We start from the raw sequence: 16,957 nt of genomic DNA, 5'->3' as shown, positions 1-16,957 counted from the left end.
GTAACATAAAAGTACAAATAAGCATCCTAGTCAACATATGAGCATTGCCTGACAAATCACATGACTATCAAAGAAACATTCTTGAATAACTTTACAGTATAAAATAACTGCACACCACAAAATACTACACCAAATTTGGCAAAATGATAGTGCTTTAGGTCATGCAGATTACAGAACTACAATTATGCTGCTTGGTATGAACAAAAACATCAAACACTTACCAAAGTTTATAATGCACTGGCAAAACTAAAAAAAAAAAGGACTCTTAAAAACATCATTGTGTGGCATTATTGACTACTTCATTATCAAATGAAAAGCACAACATTTGCCTCCAACACTGAGATAAATCTCCGAGAGAGAGAGAGAGAGAGAGAGACATTTGCCTCCAACACTGAGATAAATCTCCGAGAGAGAGAGAGAGAGAGAGAGAGAGAGAGAGAGAGAGAGAGAGAGAGAGAGAGAGAGAGAGAGAGAGAGAGAGAGAGAGAGAGAGAGAGAGAAATTTACTTCAAATAACAGTATGTACTCAGTGTTGCAAATACATATGGCTACAAACTTATGAACAAAAATTCACCACAGTTTTCCTAAATATAAAATGAACAGGTTCAAAATACCTTAATTTCAAGCGTTCAGCCTGTGAAAATTCAATGAACTACAGCTGTGCCCAATTAAGAGTAGATAATGACTTAAAAACTAATGACAAGCAGGTAGAAATGACAAATTGCTAAGAATGTCACAACTGCCCTCATTAACAGACCTGACCAATTGTGGCTTTTAACCATAAGTGTGAAAATTAGAAATCCGTTGAAATTTTAACTTTAGTTTTTATATTTAACCTACCAAATTCTCAGAAGATTAGCTATATTATCTCAATATCAATCAACCACCATTCATTATTCCTCACACATATAAACGTTCCCTGCCTCTACTTCAAGTTAGCCATGTATCACTGCAAAGACGAATGATTGTTAATTTGTGCTAAATTTTACTGTTAATAGCTTTGTTCTTTCACTGACTATTTATTTAATACTGTTCAAGTAAACCATCCCACTTAACGCACCAAACACAAGCTCAATGAAGACTTTTCTGTATTGCATTTGATTTTCATATTTTGTCATGTTAAATTTATTGTGAAATAACATTATCTTTCATGTCAATTGGTACTGCTTTTACGTACATATTATAGTAAAGATTTTACTGTCTTCACTCCTCAACAATTCCACAACAACTTACAATCATTTATTCTTAATCCTCAAAAATATATACATTTTCACATTTTACAGACATTTCAATCTACACATTTTCCCCTTTTTTTCTATTTTCCATATTCACCTTTACATGGCTTTCTCACTCAAACTTCTTGGATAAAATTTTAATTAGAACATTGACATTAGGTAACATGTTCTACTGGTTAGGTTAGTATTCTACCCTATATGGTACCCTCATAAAATTGTTTTCTTTAAGGGGGGTACAGGGGGTAAAGCTCCCCCCCCTTCAGGTAACATGTTCTACTAGGTTAGGTTGGTATCCTAACCTATATGTTACACTTCTAAGATTGCTTTTCTTTAAGGGGGGAGGGGGGGGTAAGGGGGCTACACATTCTACTAAGTTAGGTTAGTATGCTAACCTATATGTCAGCCTTCCTTTGAGTTTGTCTTCCCTGGGCCAGCACCTCGGCAGAGCATGGCATTTGGGGAAGACACAGAAAGGGTTTCACTTCTGCCTGCCCTCTGAAGAAACTGTCTGCTGCCGGGCCACCTTTCCTTGTGAAAAGAAATAAAGAAAGAAAGATAGAGAAAGAGAGGAGGAGAAGAGAGTAGAAAGATGAGAGAGAGAGGAGAGAGATAGAGAGAGAGAGAGAGAGAGAGAGAGAGAGAGAGAGAGCAACCCATTCTTCGCTCAGATTATGCTGAGGACCCTAAAGAACACGGAACTTTCCTCCGTTGGGTCTTGGACCTCTAAGGAGCCCTACAGACCGTTCTGAGAAAAGGCTTTGGAGGATGTAGAGGGGGGTGCCTACGGCTGTGGCAACAGGGGAAGGGGCTGCCAGGTCGACCTGGACCCATCTACTGAGGGTGGGGGGGGGCGGCTGCCCAACCTAGAGTGGAGGCTCAAAACAGAAAGGAGCCCAGCCGGACTGTAAGGGGCACACATGGGCCACTGGAACCGGCACGGAATCCACTGGAGCTGCAGGGGGGACAAACCCAATGGTGAGCAGCACGAGATACCGCGGGCTTGACAACCAACCTCTTAGACTGGACAGTTGGGGAGCCATTCCGGCGGTGACTGCTCCTACTCCAACCCTGCAGTTGCAGCTACAACGGGGCGATCTGGACCGGCAGTCCAGGGAGGAAGAGTAAGAGCGCCCTCGAATCCTCCCACAACGCCTCCTTTTGGGAACAACAGTGCCTCCTATGAGAGGACCTTTAAGAAGAAGAGTCCGACGAAGACCTGTCCTCTGACAAGCGATACTTCCTCTTGTCTCCTGCGACAGCTCCTGTCCAGGGGGTGAGTAGGTGGAGCGGCTGGGGTAATCAGCATGGGGGGAGAGAGGGGGGAAGCCTCAACCAGGGAGCTCACACTAGCTGTGAGACCCGCCTACCAAGGGGATTCTCCGCCTCCGGAAGGTGGCCAGGACAGACCCACAGACCGAGCAGTGCGCTTCACTCCAGAGCGGGACACTCCACAAGATCAACCCCAACACTGATGATCAATCTTCACAAGCAACAGAAAAGCCCCACAAGCCCTACCCTCAGGACCGGGGCAAGGCCGCTGTGAAGGCTCCATAGCAAAAAGTAACTCATACACACCGGGAAACGCAACAAACAAGGGATACAAAAAAGGGAAAACGGGCCCGCAACAGACGAGCTGGAGTGTATGACCACTAAAGCAACCAGGTCATGGTCTTCGACCCCTGGGGTATGTACCTGGCTGGGGTAGGGGAAGGAACAGCCAGTTTTTTCCAGTCGGTACCAGACTGACATCCAGGATTCTGTGGCGATACTGAGGTGTTTCATTCGTTCCTTTTTAAAAGTGGCCTTTTAGGCAATTTTAGTGGTCAATGTGAGCACTCCAAAGAGGAAACAATGTGCCTCGTGAAAGAGGAAGAGTTTTGTGCCTTAAACCAGGTTAGTGGTTCATTTGGTTAGGTTACCTTTGTTACCATACTGGGGGGTACAGCCCTACGGCCAAGTTATGACATGCGCCCTAAGTCAGGTTAGGTTGGTTCATTTGGTTAGATCACAACCATTGTTACCACACTTCGGTGATCGCCACCATTCCTATTCATTTCCCCCACCCAAAAAACCCTGTTTTCCCAAGAGGGTCCCCCTTTACCGTTTCTATAAAGCTTTCGCTGCTACATTGTTTGCACTTTTGGTTTCGCCGCCATATTGGTTGTGTTTCTCCGCCGACATTCTTGTCCAAACTTACCATCATCTAGTGGTACGTTTGGACAACAAAATTGGTCGGAGGTAAGGTTGGCCCACAAAACTGTAGCCGCTTCCGATGCATTAGGGTAAACAACCAAGTGGACTGGCCAACTCACCGACTACCGCGGTTTTGGCCACCCTCCAAAAAAGTACTAACACGTCCTGACACCAGAGATGGTCATCAGTCATGAGTAGTTGGTGGTGATAACAGGAGCTCAAGGCCTCTAGTCTCCTTTTTGAAGTAAGTATTTTCTCCAAAGTTAGAATAAAGGCCATATTTTAAGATTTAAACAGGGTAATAAGTGTGTCCAACGCAGAGCACACTTCCCCAAAACGCTTTTGAAATTTTTACTTGCCATTAAAAGTTTAGAAGATTGACATCTCTATGTTTGCAGTCGCTTGTGTCAAAAGTTCCCATTTCCTGTGCTAAATCTGCACACCACTTGTACGCATAGGCACTGGGGCACTTTCATCACAACAATCATACACCCAAACTCTAACCAGTACTTTTCTAAGGGATCTACGGCATTCTTAGTGGCGTTTTGCACTCTTCAATTGTTTCAGTGTTGTCAATTGGTATGTTTACCCTCCAAACTGGGTAAGACTTACGCAAAACCAGGGGAAATAAGTGAAATTAACGTATCTATTTGTAGTATATATACATATTACAGCAATTTTATCATTACTGCATTACATGAAACTACAATTCATGAAAACAGTTTGTAAATGCATCAGCGTATGTGTGAAGCTCCACTAGATTGGCAACGAAGTCTTTTTGCTGTTATCTGCTCGTACTTCAGAAATAAATTTTTCAGGGTTAATTTGGTTGCAAAAAAGGGATAATAGATATGAGTCAAATAAACATTTTGAAGTAACAGTAAAGTTAAACTGACAGAGTAAAGTTAAACTGACAGAGTAAAGTTGAACTGAGTAAAGTTAAAACTTAATAATGAGTAAAGTAAACAATTAAGGGAATAAAGCTTTGCACCTCAAACAGTGCAGTCTTCTGATGTTCGTAACTGTTTGTGGAGCGAGTGCTTAGGAACCAGGAAAAGCAATGCAGTTCAAGTGCAATTTGGAGTGAATCAAGACCAAAATGTGTATAATTACAATCAAATAAGAACTGTGGAGTTTCAGTTGCGATGGCAATAAAAATAAAACCACCGCTTACAAGGTAAAAATGAAGTCAGTTCAAACCATGACCCTGGGAATAACAAGTTTCATACTTTCACTAATATAGGCAACAAAATGTTGTTTTATAGTGCTGATTACAACTGCAACCTTGAGTAAGATTAATAAACGTTACATATATACGCTAACATTGTTCAAATGAGTGCTGGGAAAGATGGTGTCCATCCGTGACTAGACCCGTCCAGCCACACGATCGCCGCCATATTAGATTTCAAAACTGCCTTGAACAATGTTAGCGTATATATGTAACGTTTATTGATCTTACTCAAGATTGCAGTTGTAATCAGCACAATAAAACAACATTTTGTTGCCTATATTAGTGAAAGTATGAAACTTTTGTTATTCCCGGGGTTATGGTTTGAACTGAATTCATTCTTACCTTGTAATCGGCGGTTTTTATCCTTACTGCCATCACAACTGTAACTCCACAGTGCTTATTTGATTGTTATTATACACATTTTGGTCTTAGTTCACTCCACATTGCACTTTAAACCCGTTGCTGTTTCTGGTTTCTAAGCGCGCGCGCCATAAACACAGTTATGAACAGCAGACGACGACAGACGACGAAACTGCAAAGTTTTATTCCCTAAACTGTTTACTTTACTCGTTATTTAGTTTAAATTTACTTTATTTAAAAATTTTGATTTAATTCATGTATATTATCCCTTTTTTGCAACCAAATTACCCCGAAAAATTACAGATATTTCTAAAGTAGATAAAATCAAATGTTTCTAACGTTTTCGTACATCTGGCTGCCGAAAACCATAGAGGAACAAATACGGAAAAGTGCATAGAGGAACGACTACGGAAAAGTGAATTATATGTTTTTTTTTTTTTTTGCTTTTTTGTTTTTGCTAGCACTTTTCATTGATTTCAGTCTTTATTAGTATTTTGAATTTCTTTAATAATCGTATGCCAGAAATAAATGTAACCTTTAATGTTTGCATGCTAAGAATGGCAAAATCATCGTTGCCACATTAGTGGAGGCTTCACACATACGCCGTTCCATTATTATAAACTGTTTCCATGAATTCTAGTTGTCATAGTAATGCAATAATGATAAAATTGCTTTAATATTTATGTATATATACTTCCAATACATAGCCTAATTTCACCAATTTCAACGTTTTGTGTGTAGTCTTATACCCAGTTTGGGGGGTCAACACATACCGAATGGCAACAGAGAGAGAGAGAGAGTAGAGAGAGAGAGAGCGAGAGAGAGAGATGAGAGAAGAGAGAAGGAGAAGAGAGGAGGGGGCGGGTGGCGGAGGGGGGGGGGGGGGGTAGGTGGAGCTTTATACGCGTGTTCGTATCCATTTCTGCATAATGGAGTTTTTGTCTCTTGGTACAAGGACAAGTGTCGTTATTCTTTACGGTTAGTGATTCATGATACCCTTATAAATTACGGCACTGGGTGTAATGCACTATAGCAAAACCTCGTTCTGTTAAGAGTGTTCGTTACAGAAATAGGTATTGCCCAAAAACGTGCTTGCACTGTCTCTGAAACCCATAGTAGATATGCTGCTTAGTTGTCAATCAAGTTTTTATAACCAAGTATTTTTTACAAGCTAGCTATTGAATAAATTTGTATTTTTCTCAGTCAAAACACATGCCCCTCAATGCTAACTTTCCTCTTTTAAAGACTTTCTGGTCATTGCAAATTCGGCCCCATAATTTCTTATGGTGCGAAAACAGACAGAGGCCCATGGACCGAAAACGATTGCGTCACACTACGGCGATAATCCAGCAGTAAAACATCTCCATATATCCAAAAAGTAAATAATAAAGATATATATGCGCATTACGATTATAACAATTACATGTAGATAATTCTTCAGAAGCAATCCGCACTGGATATTGAAATAAATAATCACCTACATGGAAAGAGCATGTGAAAAGCAATATAAAAAGTATAGTCATTATATGAGAGATTGAACGGGGTGGAATTAAATGAGCTTGATAAGTTTTTACCTCGAATTTTTCCTAAGTCGGGAGAGGTGTTTCCTCTACGGTAATGTTTACTTTTAGTGAGCCCTCTAACTTACTTTCTTACGGAAACAAAAGCAGTTCCAGTTACTCATTATTGGCTGAGAGGTGTGACATCGTTATGACATCATGGGTTTCATAACCAATTACGAACGACTTTAGTCGAAAACTAAGTTTCACTAGCATTTCAGCGGAGTAATAGTTAGCTGTCCAGTGTCCACTGGTATCCTTGTTTGACTGAATACTTGAAAAATGAAGCAAAAACCGGCATTTTGTCTTCCTGTAGCTATGGCAGAGGTAGTGGCTGTCTCTTCTGGCATTAATTTTGACAGAGACCTTCGATTTACTACCGATTGTTTGCAGTGCAATGTGGGTTACGGTGAATTTTATCATTATTTGTCTAGTGGTGGTGGTAAAGAAGTTGTGATTGAATATGCTCAGAGACAATTTAATTCTACAGCCAAAAAAAGTGCGAGTGTTGTGGAGCTATTTGTCGGATCGACTGCAACAGGAACGCCTTTAGGTGTGATCGCTCTGTAGTGACGAAAGGACGTCGGCGTAAGCGATGCGACACCCAAATCTGCCACGGTAAGTAGCCTTACTGTAAACCCTGTGGGTAGCGCGCGCAGCGCAACATTACCTCTTGCCGTACATGCCGGCTTGCCAAGAATCTTTAAATATGCGGATAAGGCGCGAAGCGCCGTTCCGCTACGGCCTTACTGACAGCACACACAAATCGATGGTCGCCGATATGTAGTCGCTCCTTACTTTGTTTGTTGTTGTTTTGGTATCGCCGCCATATTGGCTTTGGTGTTCTTCCGCCGATTTCGGTCGGCGGTCGAGTGGGCCCGCGAATCAGGAGGTGCTCCCAATTATTATTATTGCTGCAAAGCACTCCTTCTGGTTGTTTTGCGTAAGAAAGTAAGTTAGAGGGCTCATTAAAAGTAAACATTACCGTAGAGGAAACACCTCTCCCGACTTAGGAAAAATTAGAGGTAAAAACTTATCAAGCTCATTTAATTCCACCCCGTTCAATCTCTCATATAATGACTATGCTTGTCACATTGCTTTTCACATGCTCTTTCCATGTAGGTGATTATTTTAATATCCAGTGCGGACTGCTTCTGAAGAATTACCTACATGTATAGCTGATAACAATCTGCATGAATAGCTGGTAAACTGTTCTGCAATGACAGTTGAGTATAGCAATTATTTACAATAGGTACGAAAGTCAAGATGTCGTGACGTCATAATACAGAACTTGAAAGAACGTTCTAATTCAGGAAAAATAATTACTTAAATTTGAGTCAGAGTCTAGTTACTTTTTCAATAACGAATATTTTCAAATTAATCATCATAAATATGTAAAATATTGATGTTTTACTACTTATTTAAAAATTAGCTAAGAGCACGCTTCTCGTCATCTTCTACCAAAACAGCAGTTTACTCCTGGCTTGTTTGTTGGTGAGAAATCGTGTTTCGATTGTTGTGATGAAAGTGCTCCAGCGTCTGTGGGTACAAGTGGTGTGCGGATTTATCACAGGAAATGGTTAGTTTATTGACACAAGCTACTCCGTAAACATCGAGATGGCGTCAATCTTCTAAATACCCGAGTTGTAAGTAAAAATGTTGAACGCGTTTTGGTGAGATTTGCACTACGTTTGAGACAGTTTTCAGTACCCTCTGTTTAAATCTTAAAATTTGGCCTTAATTTCGAACTTTGGAGAAAATACTTACTTCGAAAGGAGAGTAGAGGTCTTTAGCTCCGTTTCTCACCAACAACAAGTCGCGACTGATGCCCATCTCGGGTGTCAGGACGCGTTATGTACTTTTTCGGAGGGTGGCAAGCGTTGAATGTAGGTGGCCTGGTTGGCCTGCCGTGGTGATCTACCCTATAATGTGTCCTGACACCGAAGTAGAGGTCTTTAGCTCCGTTTCTCACCAACAAGTCGCGTCTGATGCCCATCTCCGATGTCAGGACACATTATAATGTACTTTTTTTGGGGGTTGTACACATTGATCGTACATGGTCCACCCCTGTACCATGCGGTTTTTTACCCTAGAGTGAATAAGACCCGGCCAGCGTGATGACAATGGATTGTCTGTGGTTGTTTACCTTTCTCACCAGACGCCAGGTAGGCCTCCAGGCCTGTCAGTCGTCCTGCTTCAGGAACAGTCTCCATTCTTGGCAATCATCAGAGCCTCATCTCATCAACTTCCCGCAAACTAGAGCCTCTCCTCTCTACTCCTCTCTCTATGTTTTGTAGCCATCTCATTTTTGGTCTTCCTACCGGTCTCCTTCCTTCCGGTGTCCATTCCAAAAACCTTATAGGATATCGCTCCTCCTCCATTCTTTTGGTGTGTCCAAACCATCTAAGCTGTCCTCTCTCCACAAAATCTAGTATCCCCCTCCACTCCCAGTTCTCTTCTAATGTCTTCATTTCGTAGCCTATCTAGTCTTGTTACACCTTTTATGAGTCTTAGGGCTTTCATTTCAGCTGCTTGAAGTTGGCTTCTAGTTCTTGATGTTAATGTCCATGATTCATGGCCATAAGTCAATATTGGTCTTAAAATAGAGAGGTATATTATGGTTTTCACTTTGCGAGGTATATTTCTGTCTTTCATTAGTGGGTAGAGCAGATACAGATTGTTACTGAATTTCTGTATTCGGGTAGTTATTTCCAGCTTTGAATCGTTTTGGTCACTAAACTACTCTTAAGTATTTGAAATTTCTACACTGTTTCAATGTCTGACCTTCTAATTCTACATCTACGTTACTTGGTGTTCGTGATAGGTGCATGATCTCTGTCTTATTCTTGTTGATCCGCATTCCATTAGCTGTTAAGATCACGTTCCAGTTGTTGACGTTTTCTTGGAGAGATTCTGCGCTGAGGGCTATCATTGCATGGTCATCTGCATACATAAGGTTGATGGTCATATCTGCAGCTTCATCCTCACCTAGTTCCCTCATACATTTATCTAAGAACAATATAAAAAGAAGTGGCGAAAGGACGCTGCCCTGTCTTACTCCTGATTTTATTTCAAACCAGTCTTCATTCTCTTGATTTGTTTTTACTCTGGATCTGATGTTTTGATAGGTGTTATAAATTGCTCTTATAAGTTTCTCAGGGATTCCATAGTAAGGGTCTTTTAGGGCATCCCATATCATTCTTGGTACTCTATCAAAAGCCTTTTCTAGATCTATAAAAGCAATATATCTGTCCCTGTCCCATTCCCAGCTCTTCTCAAATATCATCTTGAGGGAGAAAATCATATCAGTTGTCCCTCTTCCTGGTCGAAAACCGTTTTGCCATTCACCCAGCTTTGGTTCAACATATCCTCTCAATCTAGTTTCAAGTATTCTTTCATATACTTTAAAAGCATGTGACATTAGGGATATTCCTCTATAATTGCTGCAATTTGTCTTGTCACCTTTCTTATAGATTGGGCATATTAGATCTCTTCTCCAGTCTTCAGGTGGCATTTGCCCATTCCAGAGTATGTCGATTAGCTCTAGTAGCCAGATGACTCCATCCTCCATGTTTTTAAGGAGCTCTGCAGGTATTGTATCCACTCCAGGGGCCTTACCATTTCTCATCCTCGAGAGCATTTTTTAACTCCAGTGTTGTTATGTCAGGTTCTGCATCCCCAACCACATCAAAATCCTACATGCTCTTCAAGGTCATTGTTTCAGTTGTTTAGTAGTGTTTCAAAGTGATGTTTCCATCCTAATTCAATTTCTCGGGGTTCGGTTAAAATTGTCCCATCCATAGGGTCTTTGATTACATAAGTGGGTGGTTGGCTTCCCTTTCTATAGTTTTTGGCAGTGCTATATATGAGTTTTCTGGTACCTTGGAGATCATTTCCCAGATCTTCTCCTATTCTTTCCCATGTTTCTCTTTTTGTTTGAGCTTTTATTCTTTCCGTTTCTCTCAACGCTTCTTTATAGTTAGTGATCTTCCAAATTCAAAGTTTTCATCCATTTTCTGAAGAGTTTCATTTTGTTTGCAACAGCGGCCTTTAGTGTGGGGGTCCACCAAGCAGTTTGTTTTTTCCTTCTACCTCGAACTCTTTTCTTTTGCACTGTATTATTAGCAGCACCCACTACAGCCATTCTAAAGTGTCTCCATTTTTCATTTGGGTCATTGCTCTCCTGTTGCATTTGTTTAGCTCTACTTATTTCGTTTTGATATCTAACTAAGCACTCCTCTTCTCTCATATTCTCTAAAATAAATCTTTCTCTCACTTGGCTTTTAATTGGTTTGGGTTTTGTCATCTTTAATTTAATTAAGGGAAGCCTGTGATCTGAATCGAATGACACAGAGGGGATGCTTTTTACATCTCTGACCATATTTTTGTTATGGAAGTGATTATTTGCCCGACGGTCGGGCAAACAAGCAAACCATTTTCTTATTTTCCCGACCGTGACGTCATCAGAAATCTGGGAACGGGGTCGTATGAAACCGACGCCATGATGAAAATGGATTCGAGAAGTGATGGACGTGTATTTTATGTGGGTCAAAAATTCAAAGATTATGACAAATTCGTGAGAGAAAAAGAAAAACTAGAACATCAAACATTTGCCAAGTATGTTATACGTGACTGCAGAACAATCGGCAAGGCAAACAAAACTGTAGCTAACCCTCAGAACCACTACAAGAATGAGTTCAGATACAGCCGTGCCAGTTTTCAGTGCAAACATGGCGGAGAGCACAGCACTACGAGCACGGGTAAAAGACATAACCAAGGTATTATGACATCCTGTTATATATTTTTCGGTCCTTATTTTTAACCTTATAGACAAGAAAATAGACCAACTCAGTCAGTTGATTATAGTACGAACACTGCACTGTGCATGCAATGCACTGCAGTGTTCGTGTACATTTTGATGTGTGTACACAGTGACAGTACACACAGTACATTCAACATTTAAACTAGGCCTATTAATATGGTCCTATTAATATCCATTAATATTGGTTATGTTGTTGGTAAGGCCTAACTTACTAGGCTAGTTCATGAAATTGAAGTACTGTACAAATGGATTTTCCAGTGTTAATTGACCAATAGTTCATCGGTACGTAAGAATACCGAAAACCACATAAAAGCAACCGAAAACCACCTTATAAGTTATTAATACTTAATTTGAAAGCAAGAATGCTTTTTACATACATTACTGGTCAAATTTGTTTAATTATATGTGTATTACGTCGTTTATAGGACTCGGAAAGTCGGTTTGTCTTAGCAGAACTAGTCCCACGTTGGCCGAGTGGACTTCGCTCTCGGCTGCTAATTCGGTGGTCCGAGTTAGATTCTCGGCCCGGTCAACGCGGAACCAGAGAAATTTATTTCTGGTGATAGAAATGCCTTTCTCGATATAATGTGGTTCGGATTCCACAATAAGCTGTAGGTCCCGTTGCTAGGTAATCAGTTGATTCCTAGTCACGTAAAATATATCTAATCCTTCGGGCCAGCCCTAGGAGAGCTGTTAATCAGCTCAGTGGTCTGGTAAAACTAAGATATACTTACTTAGCAGAACTAATCCATGGCGCGGTGCTGACGCCGTTAGGGCATTAACACTAGAGTCACCACTCCATTTCCAGTCAGAAGTACTAGAAATACACAGACATTTAAATCAATTTAACTCGGTCAAACGTAATTGTTTTTTGGTCGTTTATAATGCAATTGCAAATTGACGCTTTTTAGTATTGCATACATGCAATACAAAATTCCAATACTTTTTACTACCCAGTAGCAAGTGAAATATTCAACATTAAAAAACATCTTGGATGAACCAATCACAAATTATTTTCTATGGTGACAATGCTGCGCACACCGCAAGTTGCATGGCAACATCACAAAATGACAGACTCTCGAAGAGGGTACCAGGCTAAAAGCCCTTACCTGCGCAGAGCCATCTATTATACTGCCAGCTCCCCATTGATCTTGTAACAGCTGTTAAAATGATATTTTTTTCTTCAGAACATTCAAGATGAACTGCCCCAGCGGCTTCCTTCTGACCGCGAATAGGAAAGAAGACTACCTGGTTGTGAGCAAGGCTGATTTCACCCACAACCACGAAACAAGCCGGTCAACCTTCCTAATGTACCCTCAAATGCAGCGCCTGGAAAACTAACACGATGTGGGAAGATTAATGTTCAAGATGTCGGTACCACCAAAGGTTTTTCGAGATACGCTAGCCCAGGTATCAGGAAAAATGTTGACACCTGTAGACATTAACAACCTTAAACAAAAATTCCGAATGGAAGATAGCAATGGCGCTACTGATGTGACACTTTATTACGAACTTGTGTGATCACACTAGATAGAGGCTACCCTGCCTTTAATAAGTGTTGAAATAACAGAGTATAAAAATAATATGCTGCCATTGTTTGGTAATAAGATATAAAAATCCTAACTTGTGTTAGCAAACTAGAATAGAGGCTACCCTACCTTTAAAGCCCATAATTTTTCAACAAGACAAATATGAGGCTTCCCCCTTACGTTAGTGTGCCTGGCCATAGGGGGCCTAGATGTTCCATGAGTTTATAACAAAGGCTTTGGAAATAATTCGCGCACAGATACTAGTATAGCCCATTTTTTAGCCTAAAAAAGCTACAAAAAATTTGACGGTTGCCTTTTTACAATATGCCATGACGAACAGGCTAACAACAGTCCACAAACGACAGTCGGGAAAATAAGAAGTTCCCACGACCGTCGTTAGAATAAGCAATATTCGCACTGTTTACACAACGTCGTTAGAATAACAACCCAATTGTACTGTTTAGACGACGGTCGGGAAAATAATTCCAGCGCACTGTTTACCGGACCGTCGGGAGAACAAGAAAATGTGCTTATTGTTTGCCCGACGGTCGGGTAAATATCACCAGCCTTTTGTTATTTGTTATTGCCATATCAATCATTGATTTTTCAGTATATGCTCCTAAAGCAGAGTTCCATCGGTACCACGTCCACTTGTGGCTGTCTCTATGATTACAGAAAGAGTTCATAATGGACATCTGGTTTAGTATGCAAAAATCAATTATGTTTTCTCCTTCTCTATTTCTGTCTCCAATGCTAAATGCTCCTAATATGCTCTCTATGCCTGTCCTGTCTTGCCCAATATGTCCATTCATATCTCCAATTATTAATGTATTCTCTACATATGGGACAGAATCTTTTACTTCTTGTAGATGTCTGTAGAATTCTTCCTTTTCTTCTTGAGGGCGGCCCTGCTGTGGTGCATACACCTGAATTATGCTGGCTTGAAATGTTCCTAACTTTAAGGACATGCTAATAATCCTATCACATTTGAATTCTAGATGACTAATTTTTCCAGCTAGCTCTTCACTCACAATAAAACCTACTCCGTGTCGTGCGGTTCTTCCACCTTTGTAAAATAATTGGTAATTGTTATGCAATAATTTTGTTCCTTCTCCTGGTAAACGGGTTTCACACAACCCCAAAATGTCTATTTTTCTTTCCTCCATCATCATGATTACCTCCTCCTCCTTACCTCTCAAAGTACTTAGATTAATTGTTCCTAATCTCAAAGATTTATTTCCCTGTCCATGTCCAATAACATTCCGAGTCAGGATGTGCCCGGGCATCCTTTGATCAATGGGTCTGTCCTGAAGTAAGTCGTTTACCCTAACCTATTTTATAATTTGGGAGAACACTTCAAAAGGAAAGTAGAAGCCTCGAGTGTGGCTTCCCCAGACGATGGCTTGTGACAGTATCTCCGGCGCCAGGAAGTACTTTTTCTGGAAGGTGGGTCAACAAGCGGGTAAGATGGACGCGGGTAGTCCATTCGATTGCTTACCCTAGGAAACTGGAATGCCCTAAGAAATAACCGATGCAGCGATATTACTTACATCAGCCAAATTCTGGGTAGATCTAGGGTGCTTATCCGCGGCCGCCCAGACTATGGCAGTTGCTGTTTATCTATGCAATTTTACCTACTCTAGAATTTTAAGTAAAATTTATTCAGACGAAAGTAATAGCTATATCCCCCAGGGGACAGTACTAAACAAGGCAAAATACATTGGAGGCCCCAATCCCTAGTGGATGTCATATCCGCGGTTACATTCCTTTCAGTACGTGCGGACTGCTTCTGTAGAAATACTGTTCTGCTGTTTCTTGAAATAATTAAGGGGGTCCAGGGGAAGTAAAGGCCCTGGGTAAGTCAGGGCATGACGCCCAAGGAAAGGTAAAATCTTAATGTGATCATCATATGGAGAGGAAATTGTAGGTATTTCTACAGAAGCAATCCGCGGTGGCCTAGACTGGCAATTGACGTTTTCCTATGTTATTTTACCTACTGAACAAGAATTTAAAGTAATATTCATTCGGACGACTGTAATTAACCCCCAGGGGCCAGTACTAAAAGCGGCGAAATACATTGGACGCCCCAATCCCTAGTGGATGTCGTATCTGCGGTTACGTTCCTTGCAGTTCGTGCAGAACTATTCTTTAGAATTACCCTGCAAGAAACGTAACCGCGGATACAACATCTACCAGGGATTAGGGCGTCCAATGAATTTCGCCGTGTTTAGTACTGGCCCCTAGGGGTTAATTACAGTCGTCCGAATAAATATTACTTTAAATTCTAGTTCAGTAGGTAAAACTGCATAGAAAAACCGCAACTGCCATAGTCTAGGCCGCCGCGGATAGGTACCCTAGATCTACCAAATTGTATCTATGGGTATTTCTCAACACAGGCCTAAGGTAGATAGGATAATTCTCACATGACAGACCATAAATCAAGGAAATGGTTGACCTTCAGTTGCATAAGCATACCAAAAAAGTTATTCTCAGATATTTTTTCCAGCGAAAATCGATCGTCCCCGGGTCTGTAGTGGCTCAGGGTTACCATTCTTGCCAATACCTATTACCCACAATAATGGCTCAACTTACCCTGGAACTGGGTGGTCCGCATGTTTGCTAGAATTTTGGGAATGGTCTAACCAGAATCCCCAATAAGGGTAGGCAAAGACCGCGGTAACTTAGGCTATTTATCTACGCATACGAGGCCATTCTAACTGACCTACTTAGCTAAACCTAACTTCCCATTAAAAAATAAAAAAAAAACATACACGAACAATTTTCAAACACCGGACACTTAAAAGTTCCACAGAAAAGTAAACAATAGCTTAATAAACAATCATGTGTATAGCGATAAATGTTTTTATGAAGGTCGACTGTTGTATCTTACTAGGCTAAACCCTAAGCTGAACTTCAGACTACCACTACCATCCAAATTAGCTAAATGCTTTGATTTACTAGACTACATGCTGACCTAATTGATTTGATGGATAAAACACAGCTTTTTCCGATTAAAGACCTACGTGGAGACAGTTCTTCAATGGCCGGTTGTCCCTCTGACGACGTAGTCACATGGCAAGGCCAAAATAGATCGACATTTCCAAGAAATTTTGTCAACCCTGACGTATTTCGATAGAGCAATTCTTCCTAACAACTAAAAGGGAAGAATGACCTCCTACAGTAATTGTGAAAATCAAGAAAAACTGCCTTAAACGGACGTTTAATCTTACCTCTCACGGAACCGTCTTTGTTTGCTGTGGCTCCGACTTGATATGGCTGGGGGTAAATTTAAATGGCTGAGGAAGGACGACGCTCATTGGTCCGTTTAAATGTGATGGTTCCAAATATTTATTTCATTTGCCCTTTCTTCTTCCTCGCATTACTCAAACAGATGATTGATATATATTCTATTTTATGAATTCCCCGTGTATATTTCATTATTATTTATACAATGTCAAAAATAATCGAATACAATACGAAATAAAATCGTTTTTAAAGGTGATTGTTCGTCTCTACACGAAACAGCTGATTCGTGATTGGTCGATATTCTTGTACGCCATGTTTAAACTGCACCTGCTTTTTAATTCGAACTCAAACTTCACATTTTTAAATTTTTGGAGTGTAATATAAGCATTAAGACGCAACAATCGTTTTTTTTTTTAGTTTATGGCGGTATATTCTTTGCAGGCTTTTCATGAAGTACATTTTAAAAATTAACCCTTGTGTGAATTCGTTAACGCTGACGTAATACCTGAAAATTTTGTTATAACCAAATAATAACGTTACTACACATATTTATATAAATAAAAATTCTATTACCTCTGATGCACATGAAACTATATATCTGCGAGTAGGTACTGCTGGTCTCAAGACTGAAAGAATGATCAACAGTAAGCTTTTTCCTTTGAAAATTACATTCAATGAAAAATATTGGAAAAAACGTAAACTATGGAACAAGTTTGAAAGTCCCCCCCACCCCCACCTTAGATTTCTCGTTACCATTCAGAAGTATCTGATTATTCTTATAT

At 40.5% G+C, this 16,957-nt stretch overlaps 1 protein-coding gene across 3 annotated transcripts in view; it reads right to left on the bottom strand.

Annotated features, from left to right (window-relative positions):
• The window catches only part of LOC135215631 (importin subunit alpha-1-like), a 32,445-nt gene extending 16,135 nt beyond the window's left edge, over positions 1–16,310 (bottom strand). Inside the window, exon 1 of one of the 3 annotated variants that reach the window (XM_064250553.1) lies at positions 16,160–16,310. The gene's annotated coding sequence lies outside the window, so the exon portion shown is untranslated. Of the gene's footprint in view, positions 1–12,134; positions 12,159–15,952; positions 15,975–16,159 lie in introns of those variants that run through there. The other 2 variants (XM_064250567.1, XM_064250560.1) reach the window with 2 other exon arrangements.
• Positions 16,311–16,957: the final 647 nt, after the last annotated feature.

The sequence above is a fragment of the Macrobrachium nipponense genome, chromosome 19, assembly GCF_015104395.2.
Source record: "Macrobrachium nipponense isolate FS-2020 chromosome 19, ASM1510439v2, whole genome shotgun sequence".
NCBI lineage: Eukaryota > Metazoa > Arthropoda > Malacostraca > Decapoda > Palaemonidae > Macrobrachium > Macrobrachium nipponense.
Note: the sequence above shows the minus strand (reverse complement) of the source record. Positions and strands in the feature narration are given on the sequence as shown.